The sequence below is a fragment of the Ostrinia furnacalis genome, unplaced genomic scaffold (assembly GCF_004193835.3).
Source record: "Ostrinia furnacalis isolate ACB-3 unplaced genomic scaffold, ASM419383v2 OfSCF3056, whole genome shotgun sequence".
Taxonomy (NCBI): Eukaryota; Metazoa; Arthropoda; class Insecta; order Lepidoptera; family Crambidae; genus Ostrinia; species Ostrinia furnacalis.
The window spans coordinates 893286-908354 of NW_021133295.1; positions in this window are offsets into that span (position 1 = coordinate 893286).

The window sequence follows — 15069 nt, forward strand, 5'->3', positions numbered from 1 at the left end:
CTTGGTTTTATTTACCCTTTTAAAAAGTGTGACTATACATTTATTGTGTACAAATTCCTGCCATGTCTCGCAATCCGGCTTTGTCGAGTATTCCCTTGTCGTCCATTAAAAAATACCTAAAAACCTTTTCGCAAATGATAATTATATTAAAAAATGCTAACCTAATACAAACAAACGGTTCAGCAACGCACTCGCAAATGAAATTTCATACGCACGACCAACCAAAAAAATAAATTAAGCAATGCGCCGTCAACGAAGTTATATTCATGAAACTTTTTAACATAAAACAAGGAGCGGTGAAACAAACGCTTCTTTTAAACTTCCCGGTGTAGGTGTTTGGTTCCCTTCCAACCTTTTTCCAGGGCACAATACACCACACCTCCCAGTTATTACCTCCGAAGAACCTTTGTTAGCGCGTCTCAACATCCCTACCCTCCTGAATTTAAATGGGGAATTATTTTCAAGTATTTTTCGGTAGAGAAGTTTTATTGTATTGTTTGATTGCGTGTCACTCTGATAGATGGAGGAATGGCTTTCAAATGGTGCCTCTTTTGTCGCCAGAAGACTGCACGTAATGTCGGCTGGATGGATGAATTTATTAAAAAGTTTACGCTGACAGCACGGCTCGTAAAGTTTAATAGTCGTTCTCGAGTTTCGACTTCCCAGTCGACCGGTGTTGCAAAAAGTTATACAATAGCGCCGAGGTGACGCTGTCGGTTCATTTAAGATTTGTTGCGATTAGTCAGTTTACAGAGAAAGGGTTTTAATGCTTCTACAAAGGCACGACCGCTTGTTTATTCTACGAGTACTTCAGTAACTTGATTTATGATTTCAAATGCCTTCCAAAGCATGAATGATGTCGATTTTAATTGTAAGCTCTGTGTTATTTTATGGTAATCTTTTCTCTCGGTCCATTTTGTGAAAACTGTGAGACTCCAACTGTCTGAGCACTGAATCACGACGTGTACCTTCAGTAAACGTCTTACTACGTCTTAGTTAAGTAGGTACATCATTTTATTTGTGATTTAAAAGTCCATGCAATTACTTCCTTTTCTCTTTTGTACCTACTTTGGTGTTTTCTTCGAACTACTATTTCACAGGAATTCATCGAATGCATTTATTTATAAAATACCTTTTAACATAAAAAAGAAGGTCAAAATAATTTTGCCCCACTTTCTTTGCTCTATAGAAACAAAATGGCACTCCGGGGCACAAAACATTTACTCCGGAGGATCTTTTTAGTATAATTGTTGGGTTCCGCCTGCAAGAAACAAGGTAAACACAATTTACGTAACAAGTATTAAAGGCTGCGGCTGTAGAAATTACAATTTGCTATAAAGGTGTTTGCAATTTCTGTCGGTTACAGATAGGTTTCCGCAATTAAAGTTAAATTATATTTTACGCAGTTTATACAGTCGGCCAAATATCATATCACGCTCGACATAAAGTTACTTTTATTAATTTTCTCACATTTTAATAGCACATAGAAATAAAAATAGCATCATCATTAAATTGAATTCGTTCGACAATGACAAATTATCAAGTTACTACATAGTTCATTAAACATGCTCAATATTGCTTATTTATCTATTTATGAATACAGCGTGTAGGCAAAGTTTGCTTAATACAATATTATTGCAAAACAATGTAAACAAGCATCCACTTACCTGTATGCTAAGTACGTCTGGATACTTCGCAAGGAATACATCGAATCCTTAAATATTCATGCCAAAGTTAAAAAGTTAGTTCATAAAAATTATTGCAAAAATGTTCTGCATTGATTAAATTCATGAAAGTTGGACCTCAAGTGAAGTTTAAGGAAACTATAAAAGTTTACGAACCGAGCGGCGGACTCTGGAATCGCAAATGAGATCAGCTTAACATTGTAAAAGAGGTTTTATTGCGCATCAAGCTATTTTTGTTTAAAATGAAGGCTATGTTGAAAGACTGGCATTCAAAAGTGTTGTTACAGGTAACAGCAAATACATTGTACCTACCTACCTACCTACACATTTTCCATTTTCAATTTTCTATTTTCGTAATCCGTTGGTTTCTTCATTGTCCTGCATTGATAAATTATGAAGGGTAAAATTATTTCAATTTTTTCTAATTGTGTAGTATACAATTTTCTTTTGTCTGCTAGCACATGCGACTCTAACATGGGAAAATTGCACTTACGAAAGATATGACAGGGTTTACATTAATGTGTTATCGTTCGCTCAAAAAGTCGTATTACAAGCCAAGCTTGTGCTTTAGCGTTGGCAAAATTTAATATTTAAAATAAACAGATTCCCCGGCCCGCAAAATCGAGGTCAGCAAAATCAAGACGACATCCCTAGTCCCAGCCCCCGCAATATTTGACAACGATCCCAAATTCAACTCAAACTCAGTTTTATGATTGGGCGTTATTAAATATGCTAATATCACAACAAAATCCCAGTGTGCCGAACACGTTTGGCCTAATTTCCCTTGCAATCGCGTCCTCAACGTTAACCCGAAACTGCGATTGTCATGGGAGCAATTGTAACGTTCGTTACTTTGCCTCGAGTCAACCGGGCAGGTCGAACAAACGAATTTAGGTTAGGGATGCTCGTTGCCATTCGATTTTTGAGAATCGATTAAGCGTTAAAGAAAGATCTATTTAAATCAGAATAAATTCTGGACAGGATTCAATCAGTTTGAATCATCATCTACTTACTAATCGTTAATTGATTAGCTTAAACATAAACAATTATCCCATCAAAAACAATACTTGTCAAAAAAACCAAGTCTCGCAACTCAGTTGTTCTACGGTAAAAAGTTGTGAGATCCATGTAATACCAAGTCCAGGCCAGGAAATCTTTAACGTTTTACATAAATATATTGACTTGGCCATCGCATGAAAACACGTGTAAATTAAATTATTTAGTGAGTGATTGACAAGTATTGTTTTTGATGGGATCTCATTTCTTTTTGTATTTTGTAGACAGCAGTTATGTATCTAGAAAACTGGACCGAAATTGAAAAATTTTACTCGACTTGGCGGTTGCACTACCGTGCCCCCAAATATTTTAGTTTTTCCTTGATTCATACACCAAACACTACTTATATTCCAAATTTGAAGCTTCTAGGTCTGCTAGAAGTGCCTTAGAATCAGTGTTTCCAACTTAGCTACTTTATAGCTAGATTTAGCAAGTTTTTGATGTCAGGCAGCTACAATTTTTTTTAACTTGTAGCTAAACTTTTTAGCTACTTTTTCTAGCAACCATTGATTATGATATATTTTTACAAAGTTAAGGTAGCGGCATCCCCGACAAACAAAATTAGTATTAGCAATATACGATACGACTCACTTAATCGGTGCGGAATAACTTTGGGAATTCCCTCGTTTGACTGGTTTTGGCCTAATATTGTCTTCTTTTATTTGTTAATTAAGTAGTCACAGTATTAAAGTTAAGTTGATTACAGTTTATAGCTGAATTATTAACTGCAATATTTTATTTCTTTAGTATTTTATTTACTTCGCAATTCAGCTACTTCTAGCTACTTTTTAGGGAGAAAAAAATACTCAATCTAGCAACTTTCTGTTAAATTGCTAGCTACGAGCCTTTGGTAGCTGTTGGCAACACTGCTTAGAATTTTGATGATCGGTGAGTCAGTCAGTGAGTCAGTCAGTGAGTGACAAAATTAAGTAACTTTGACCCGTTATAATTCTTAAACTACTGGTTCAAATTGAATGAAATTTTAAATATACCGTGTCTTTACAATGCCTGCATAGCTAATGAAAATTCAGCCTTCTAGTTTTATCCACAACGAAGTTACAGGCGGTCGAAAATGGCCTGAATTGCTTCGAGAAAAGGATGGTACGGCCGTGCCGCTTTTTTGCTCGACTTGGTGGGGGCACTGCCGTGCCCCCAGATAATCTGGTTCAAATGCTGAGTATTCCACTTTTTACTACGAGATTCAAGACGTTAATTTAAAGCTTAGTACTTACTTTTATGTTACTTTACGTTAATTATTAACATTGAATTCACAGGTCTAGGATAGACACCTAGCAGATAAAGTCACTGCAAACTGTTTTTGTTAGATGGCGTTACCTGTCAAACAACTACCTGAAACTTTTTCAGGAAGCAGTAAAACTGTTCTTAAATTTCGATTAAAAACTCGCATCCCTAATTCCGGAGAACAATTTCAACCCACGTTTACGTATATCAGGTACGGGGCATGATGGGCCCCCGTAGGAATGGCGCTGCCAGTTGTGGTCTTAATGTGATAAGTTGTTTTGGGTTAACCCTTTTCATTAAGACTTTCAATGGAAGTTATGTCAGAAGTATGTTATGGCGTAATCTCCTTAACGCCCGGCAGTTTAGGAAACATAATTTGCCAAGTGAATATACGAAATATTCTGAAACCATTCTCATAAAAGAATACTGCAAAACATTGTTAAGTCTAATCATTTTGTGGTTTTCATCATTTCCTGGAAAATGAAAAATGTTCTATTATAAAGAAGAATATAAATGAAAATGCCTAAACTAAATTATGTGGCCATTGCTCAAGAAGATACCAATAACTTACACTTTTTACCTAAAAATAATGAATTTCAATCATTCCAATCATGGCAACCAAATCGAAGTGCTAACAAAAAACCTCACACCCTTAAAAGAATCGTCAGTTATATTCTAACATGTCGTTATTCCATTTCGATGGTAAGCAATTTTATTTGTCGGTTAGCACATTATTGCATTCACGAGTAGTAGGGCTCAGGTGGTCGAAAGGGAGTTCCAATCGACGCGGAGGCGCCTTTGACTGATTGACAACGTTGTAAGAAAAATGTGCCCGCTTTTCCGTTGCGTTCCAAATTCGAATTGGTTGTTAAAATTGTTCGGTTCACGCAGATTTATGATGGATCGTACGATTTATTTCTTGTGATACTTTTTTAAGAAAAATGTTGCTGGCAGTTACGTTTTCGGGAAAAAAGTTAGCATTACACAGATTTTTTTATTTCCTACTTTCATACAACTTTAACAAATGGCCAGTTTAATTTTAATATGAAACTTCTTGGTGTAAAATGAATTAAGTTGAGCAAATGGAGTTCGAATGCATTAGGTAGTTCGGAATAGGATTCAGTTAGGAAATTATTCCGGAAATTACACAGTCTAAACTACATTTAGTGTAGGTACGAGTAGGCACACGTAAAGTGGAGATTGTGTAACAGATTTCTGCAGTTTTCCGCGTTGAAATTTTGGTTTATTTAAAAAAGTCACTTATTTATGAGGCTGATGATGATGATTTTCAGCTTTAGATATAGCATTTAATTGAACTCGAGCAGAGTTATATTTTACTATTATCCTAACATTGACCCCTTGGCGCTGCGTAGAGATGTATCCTCACTGTGCATCTTCTATCGCATGTATCACGGGGAGTGCTCCGAAGAATTATCCGGACTTATTCCTGCCGCCGCTTTTCGCCACCGATCTACCCGACAGCACTTCCACCCCCATCACTTAGATGGTTGGCAGTCCACAACAGTACGTTTCTCTAGAAACTTCCTGCCCCGTACAACCAAACTGTGGAATGGACTGTCGTCTGCGGTGTTTCCGGACGGATACGACCTGCAAGCTCTTGAAGAGGAGAGCGTATCTTTACCTTAAAGGCCGGCAACGCGCCTGTAACGCCCCTGGGTCTGCGGGTGTCTATCTATGGGCGACGGTAANAAAAAAAAAAAAAAAAAAAAAAAAAAAAAAAAAACATAAACAACTTACTACATATTTACGTAGGATATACGGATATTTAATTGTGTCAAAAATACCATAATGAAGTAAGAGTATTATGTCTCGTTTTACAGAGAACCCCTTGCGGCATAATTTAAATATCAAAACGTGCCGCACACAGATTTGATAATTTCATGGAAAACAAACAAACATGCACCATCAAACTACAACAAGGGGGCGCCACTTGCGACCAACTTATTGAGTTTGGACGTGGGTCGGCCAACAGTTGCCGCAAGTTTGGCCAACTTGCACCCAACTCCACCTAAGAGGCAGTTATTAGAAAAACTTCGTCATAGTTCGGTTATGCAATTATACAGCATGCTCAAGTTTTCAAACTTCGGTGATGAATTTTAATTGAGAATGATGGATGCGAGCGTTTTGGAAGCTTAATTTAATCTCATTAACAAATTGAACGTTACCCGTTTCATAATGTATTAATAGAGCCTACTTACATTTTTTTTAACAAACAGTCATGTCATGGCGTTCAGTACTACAAATACGTAACAATTTGTCATCATGATTTTTAAATTACTAAATAAAATAAAAAGAGACAAAGAAAATGTATTACATTGCGTCGAAAAAGTCTCCTTTCATCCAAGTACATTAGTACTTTTATTATCATCATCATCATCATCATCATCATCATCATCATCATAATTTCAGCTAGAGGACGTCCACTGCTGAACATAGGCCTCTCCCAATTTTATAAGTAACAGTAATTACGGGACTATTCCCACCTCTCGTTCCCACCACTTCAACTCCTGTGTAGCCAGGATCAGATACAGCTTGACCGCCACAAAAACCCAACCAATGAAGGTCAAGTTTGTCCAACAGTAAATTAGTATAAATACCATGTGAGCAGAGAGATAAATTCACGCAAGGCATAATAGGAAGCCGTTCCACACAGACATGCATCATCAAAGGCGACTGACCATCCTTTGACTAATGCTAAGCCCCGCATTGTCAAACGTCTCCCGACGCAGCCTCCTGAGCGGCTTTTACAGGGTCAGACATTCCAGAATGTTCTAAAGTTGGAATTCATTTAATTCTTTGTTCAAACATCATATTATAAGGACTGTTTGACCTACCTAGCTGTATTTGCGGGCAAGTATTTATATACCAAGTTAAATTAAAGCAGGTATGAGCGCTAGATACTAATGACCCAGAAGCTTGTATCATTTTAAAGAGTATTTTGTGTAACTGTGCGTCAATACGGCTTATTTATTCTAACTTAAGCAGCAGTTAGCACGAAATTCGGTATACTACCTACTCCCAAAAAAAATCCGTTACAAGGCTCATCTAATCGTGTCTCTCAGAAAGTACGTACTTGAATGGGTTCATTTTAATAATGACAAACTGAATCCAAACTAAAAGTCTATAAACCATGTTGTCTTTCCCCATTTTAAAACCAGATGATTTTATTCAAACATCAACATTATTATGCAGACTGCAGATTAAACTCAATTGTCGCGCACGTGTGATAATTTTTATTTCGCTCACATTAACATGTAGAGGCCGGCGAGTGTGACGTATAATTAAAATTTCAGTACAAAGCTGAAGCTCCATACTCGAGTCGGAACGTGCCTCCGAATAATTTAGTTGCAGGGAATCCCCCGTCCATCATGCCCTCCGATATGCCGGGACTTCCGAGTGCCACAGCATATTCACCAGTAGTGTCAGTCAAATCAATGGCTATAATAACTTTGCACGTGATTTCTTGTGGGCTGAAAGATCGTGATAGTTTGGAATAGTTTGGCACCGAGTGTTTCTCTATGATACGCTTAGGTAATAATCGTATCTTTTAATAAAGGTAACTGTAGACTTATATCCTAGTTAGGGTAGTGAGAAGTACAAAACTCCCAGACTCCCTTTACTCACTGTAGCGTTCTTACGAAAGAGAGCCGAATTCAACAGTTTCTGGAAGCCAATCACAATGATGATGATAAACGTAACGCGTCAAAAAATATTAATCACTCTCAATAATCTATAATGTTTGACGCTTTCGTGATGCTACTTAGGTAACACGTAGTCGTAAAAATAGTTTATTTTTCGGATAATAATTACGAAATAATGGTATTTTGAGAATGTAGGTAGAAAAATACTTACAAAACAGAGATGTATAAAGCTGTACGTTCTTTATTCTGTACAAGAAATGCTCGCCAAACGTTTAAATAATGAGGGAATGCAAATCTGTTGCGTAATCGCCGAAGACTTACGCGCCCGAGATGAAAGAGCTGTGAAATTTTATTTCCCGTGCTTCTGATTAAATTTTAATGCGATTCTGATTCCATTGTGCTCTCGGTTTTGTGTTGTTGTGTAATGAATGCGTTAGAGACTCTTGAGAGTCAGAACGCCACAAAACATGTTTACATGATCTCTTTACGAATTTTCTACCTTTGTGTCTTTTTATGATGAATATTGTAGATAACAGATAACTTTATGATTGACTTACCTACCGATTATTACTCATAGGTCATCAGTCATTAAATTAACTTGTGGAAAGCATTACAAAATTACTCTAAAGACTCGACTATGTCCTGTGATTGGTCTAACTATTGAAATTCAACCAATCAAAAACCTCAATGGTATTGAGCTTCGTTCTATACAGATACGCCGTCTGTTAGCTTTATTGCTTTGAATAGACTTAATGTAAGTACTTCCAGTAGCAACAGATTCCACCAAGACTGCTGGCTTACTTCGAACAGATTCAATGTAAGCACAGCAGTAACAGTTTCCAAGAAGCGCAAGCCAACGCTGGCTATTTGAATTCTATTCATTTTTCTCTCACTGCAAAACTAGCGACAGTCAATTCTGAATAGCAGTGCACTCCAAACCGGCTTGTTTAGCCATTCACATCAAAGTCCTTGAATTCAAACAAAATCAACGTTGAATGGCCACACAAACACAGACGTTCCTGTGGCGACCAGTTCAAAACGGTCGTAAAAAGTCTATCACGAAATATCCAGCTGAAAACTCCGCAGATTTCACGGGGAAATGTGATAAACCAGACTTTGTTAGGTAAAAAATATTTGCAACCACCGCAGAGCTTCAGCAAATCTCGCCCGAAGTATCTATTGTATTCGCACAAAGAGCACTGACAACGCGTATCCTTCGGCAAGCCTCTGTAGCAATTTATTTCGCAAATACTTCATTATTTGCGGTTTTAATAATCCATTGTTCTGGCGGAATATCAAATTATGCGACTTATCCGCTGAATGACTCTATTGTTTCATTTTGTCAACTCGGTGATCTAGAGGTTATCATTTTTGACTACAACATTTTATGTAGGTTCGATTTTCATCAGGTGCCGGACATTTATGAATATAATATATTGTTTAGAAAATGTTTGTCAGCAGCATGTTGGGACAGTCAGCGTCAAATAATTCGTGACACCCAAAGTAGCCAATAAGTTTGCAACGCGTCTTTGTTATAATTATTGGAATTAGATTGTGTTGTCAACTTTTTGGCCACATTGAGTGTCACGCCTAATTGACGCTGACTGGACAACGTTTTCTATGCAGTCAGCTTAAGATGTAAAACACTGATTGAGGGTAATCTATATCTATAAAAGCGAAATCTCAGAAATTACAAGCGCTAGGAATCTCAAATTTTGCATGGGGGTTTCTTTAGGAACGTAGGTGCTCACTAAGTCGGGATTTTGCAAAATTCAACCCCGAACGGCCGGTTCACACATGTCTCCATTTTACTGTTCCGTTTTATCGTGTACCTACGTTTTTTTTCGTCGATGGCGTATGTAGTTGTATGAGCGACTTCACACATGACACAGTATTCTGTATACAGTAATACATACATCGACGAAAAAAAAACGTACACGATAAAACGGAACAGTAAAACGGAGACATGTGTGAACCGGCCGTAAGGGGGTAAAACGGGATCCACGCGTACGGAGTCGCGGGCGGCGGCTAGTAAACACTATACAAACATAAGTAGACAACACTGTATTATAATTTAATACCTACTTCAAATGTCGTCACATAGCAATGATTAAAGCATTGTTATTAAATTTACTTAACCCTTAAAATAGTGAATATCTCGCTCTCACGTTGACACGTTCGTAGTGCGTCGTGTAGGTGCGAACAAGGATCGGCACTCAACGGTACACGCCGACAATGCTAGACGCCCTCCTTCCGTTGCTGTTTCCTCCCAATTCCAAGCAATAGATAGTATAAATTATTTTTATTAAAAATTGCCCGAGGAATGTATCCGGTAGGGCACAGCAGATGACAATACGTTCCGGTTTCACTTAATACTCCAAAGGTTTCACGGGTTTCACACACATTGTGGACAAGTCGAATGTTGAGACTCTGTGGAGGGTGGATGAATGGAAAGTATGAATGATTTTTTAATGTTTTTATTTTTAACTTTTTCATGCGACTTTGCCCGCGTATAAATTTTTATGAATGAAAATGGTTAATGGTCTTTTATGTGTCGTTATTGTGTAATACTTGTACGTACATACATAGTAAAGTTTTTGTGAAGGAGTTAAATCGTCGCAAAATTATGATATGGATTTAGACGCAATAAGTGTATTAGGTGAGTATTGATAAAGTGTATACAAATTCCGAATTTTTTAAATGTATGTCACACGGCAGGACATCTTAGATACATTTTGTTGCCAAACCCCCGCCATTACAACTGAATAAGGCCGCTGCGTTTACCTTGATGTGCTCTACCTATTTGATTGCAAGCGCATTTTAATGGCTCACCATAAAAATGCAATTCTTACTCAAATAAATGTAAACAAGATAGTTTTGGCTTGGAACTTTATTTGCGACACACATAAAATCCAGCGTATCTCTACTACAACGGGCAGACAACTTTTATGAACGAGTTCCAATTTTATACTTCGAGGAAGAATTTATAACCCAATGTTAAGTCTGAACTACCTGAGAACAATTTTAGTGCTGCGAAATAGGGACGACACTTTATGAGTAAAACTTTTAAGCATATGAATGAAACTATACTAATTTAATTTTGTTATGATCTCATCCTCATAATCTTCATCATTTCAACATGGGCTTCCTCCAATGATTTCCAGATTTTTTTTTCGTTATTATTATTATTTCAATTCAATTTCAATTGACCAGTCGGTAGCGACATGCATCCAGCGCCTTACTGCTAAGTACCTTTAAGAGGTCGGTGATTTTTGTTGTCTATACTAATTTTATTATGTTAAAGATTCTGTTTATTTAAAAATGCCTAAACTGTCTAAGCAACCGCCTAAACCAACGCAAATGTATTTTGGTACAAATATTATAAATGAAATATTAGGTAAGTATTCTACCTTTTTACCTAAATAAAATTAGCTCCGAGATTCAGTCAAAGAAACCTAACGAACCGAAAGAGCATTTTTTAAGCGAAATTTCAAAGGCTTTAAAGTTCTTATTAACTGAAAATACCATTTCAAAGGTTAATAAAGAAAACCCACGGACTAAAAACGACTCTCTCTACGATCTATTTTTAAACGTACCATCTCATTAACATTGTACAAGCACTATCAAAATTAATATCCACAACAAAATCTAAAGTGACTAAGATATTAGCGAGCAAGGTAATAATTTAAGGCCACTGTTTTATAGAGGATCAAATTACCTCCTCCCGAGTTGCCGACCCTCATAAACGTCAGGCGGACACGGCTTGGATCGGATTCCTCTTATTTTGTATTAGGGCACGGCTATTTGGCGCTATAAGAAGCTGATTAATATTAACAGCTCATTTTGAAGGTTGCGCATTATTTTCTAAGAGCAAACAATGCACAGCGGTAATTTTTTTCTCCTTACTCTACCACTTCTTTATCAAGCAAGTACTTCGTAATTTGGGCGCTAGTAGTAGTTATTGACTACATCATCACCATTATCTTTTCAGCCTTAGGCCTCCCCCAAAGATTTCCACAACGGCCGGTTGGTAGCGGCCTGCATCCAGCGCCTTCCTGATACATTAAAGAAGTCGTGGGTCCACCTTGTGGGTGAACGTCCTACGCTGCTCTTTTCGGTACGTGAGACCTTGTAGTCCTACACCAGAATTGACAACAATAAAAACTTTAACTCGACTTTCATCGATTTTATACCAATATTTAATAGAACGTGAGTTAGTTACTGAAGTGCACCTGAAATTCCAAACATCAAACTGAAAATAATCACAAAATCTCGAATTCCATTCAATCTAGGCCCACGTCGCGTCACGTCTCACGTCGTCGTGCCAGGGCCGTATTGCGAAAGTAGAGATTGACTTACTTGACTTATGGTCCTATGTCCCTTAGATGGGGCAGAGGGCGTCCACAACAGTCAGAAACGAACACAATAGAAAGTAGAGATTAATAAATACAAAACAAATATCTACTTGCGATGTTTTGTTCTCGCGATCAAGAAATATTATTACTGAGGAGCATGATCAACGTATATTGGTGAACTCACCCAATTGATTGTATGAAGTCATTAAAATTCAAAATAAAACTTCGTTTGAAGGTAATTTAAGTTAGATAGATAGGCTCCCAGTGCCCGAGTCACCTGCTGAAAATCAGTGTCCTGATGTGTTCTCAGAGCGGCCAGGATATACTGAGCACGGGTCTCCTTTTGGTGCATTAATTTTCTCTTTTTTAATGTTAAATTGATTTATGGTGTATTTTGTGCCAAAAAAATATTTTTCTCTCTTTTTAACTTTTTATTTATCCAATACCATCCAAGTCCGCCCCTGCCCCACACACTCAATTTGTCCGCTTGGCATACGGCTGGCGTGCGGAACATGACGCTTGCAAAGTCGCGACATTTGCGCCTCCGTCGGTAAGCGAAACGTCACACCCGCGTTACGAGCGAATCGAGCTGTCAATGTAGCTAGGAATGGGGGGCGACTTGAACGGATTATATGTAGAAACTACAGTCTTACTCGCCTTTACTGGATTACATGATATTCTTGTGAGACACTTTTATTTGAAATGTTAAGGTGATGGTAGAAGAAATGTATCTAAGAAGCACATTGAAGTCTACGAGTACCTAGTAGGTACGTTAAGAAATTTGGTCCGGATTTCAATAAATTGTGGAAATTGTGGATATTGCCAAAAATACATAAACAAACTTAAAAGGGCTCTTCAAATTAGACTGTCATTCCTTTAACAATTATTTTAATTTTAACCCCTGTCTTTTGTGATGTAAATTCAGGTCCAGCTCTCGTTAATACAGTCAGCCGAGTATTTAGGAGACAGTTTAAAAGTACAGTCTGCCTTAAACAAGATCCGGGTGTATTTGTGTAAATTGCATTGTTATCTAAGATCTCCGGGTCCACTCGATTCACTTGAGCGCTATCTGAGCGGGAGTAAATCGTGGAACGAGCGCATTCTGGAATATTCCCCGGGGAATTGCGAGTAGGGTTGCCAGATCTTACCGGGATACCAGACTGGTCAGTTATTGAAGCCAGGTCTTACCGGGATGCTGGACTGGTCAGTCAGTTTAGCCAGAGATTTGGCTACTATGGTGAAACCCTTCTAGGGTTACTTAGTTGTGCTGATCACTGATTTTGTATTAAGTTTAATTATATTACTCGGTTTTGGGCTTTTGGCTACGTGGATTCCAATAAATAGAAGACTCATTATTATTTTGATTTATAACATTAAACAACATAAAGCTTCATCAAAATCTATCAGGAGTTTTCGCATGTAAGAGTAAAAATAAAATCTATCCGTCGTTACCAATTTTCGCATTAATTTTAATCAGACTGATTATGGCGAACAAGCGTTCGAAATGTCCTGTTCTATCCTAATGCCTGGTTACCTTAACAGGAATAGACTTTCTAAGAATATTCTAAGACTGAACCATGGAAATGGAGAAAACAGATGGTTTTGGTATTCCATTTTTGTATTATTTTAAGCGCGTTTGCACATATTTTGCGAGAACATTTCTATGCAATGGTTTCGATGGTTAGGTTATCTTTACATAGCACACAATTGATTTTAATACAGTTTTCAGCAAAAGCTAGAGCAAAATCAAGATAAAGGTGCGAAACCAAGGCGTCGCTAGTATTACCAGTATTACATCTTTAATATAAAAATGAATTGCAAAATGTTGGTAAGCGCATAACTCAACAACACCTGGACCAATTTTAACAATTTTATTTATTCTTTTTTTTAAATGTTCGTTGAAATCCAAGGATAGTTTTCACGGCAAAATTTGCAAAATTCAACCCCTAAGGGGGTAAAACGGGGTTCACGCGTACGAAGTCGTGGGCGGCCGCTAGTACTTCAATAAATAGGTGAAATTTTATGAATACATCGTCCAAAAACTTTACTATTGTTACGATCAACGTATTACTTTTGCCTCAAAATTTTAGTTTTCATTCAAGTGTATTTCACTTAAACACAAGTTCCACTAGACCAAGAACAAAGTAGCTGCACGAATATTAGCTACATAACACTCGTTCAATTCCAAAGATAGTTCATCTCATCTGTTCTAAGACGCAGCATGTCTCTCCCAAGATCCATTTGTAAGGAAATAAAGGCTGGCAAATGAAATGTAAATACGCGCATGTATACCATTTGCTGCCGTGCGCTTCCCGGGGTCTGTTTCCATTATACGTTTTGCCGGTGTGGTATGGAAAATAAGGACTCACTAAGGAATCAAAATGAAGTATTGGGCAGTAAATAAACCTTTTCAGCGTCAAGCGTAAATTAATATTAATTAGCATAACTTTCATCAGCAGTGGGCATCCTATGGCTGAAATTATGATAGTAACTTTGAAGAGCTAGACAAAAGTTAAGTAATTCACTCAAGATTTAAACTGCACTGAGTTATGCGATATAGTCCCGTTATTCCCAAAGCTTGTGTTACGAGTAGGTTCACCACAATAGTCAAACGGTGGAGTGGTTGAACCAGCGTTCCTCGGATCTCGAGTCGGCCAGTCCAACGTCTTCTCCGTTGGGCTAATGTCGTCTATAATCACGTAAGTGAAAAACGCTGTTTTCATATTTTTTTTAATCGTGTTCCGACATAAATGTTGCATCTCATGACTTTCTGGCCTCATCATCAGACACAATGGAAACAAACTCCCCGTTTATTTATATTATAGCTGGGGGCTGAACATAATTATAACGAGTTTTCCGACCATTTACATTTCGGAACAAATTAATGGAGGTTTGTTGAAGCTTACATTATATCTGATAATTTCATATGATAATTAAATTCCTTGAATATTTACAGTTGTTAAGTTTAAATCAGTTCTTTAAATAAATAGTTCGAAATGTTCATGATTTATGTAAACTTTGTCAATTTTTTGTGAGACTTCGTAGGCGTTTTTGGGTTATCAATTTTCT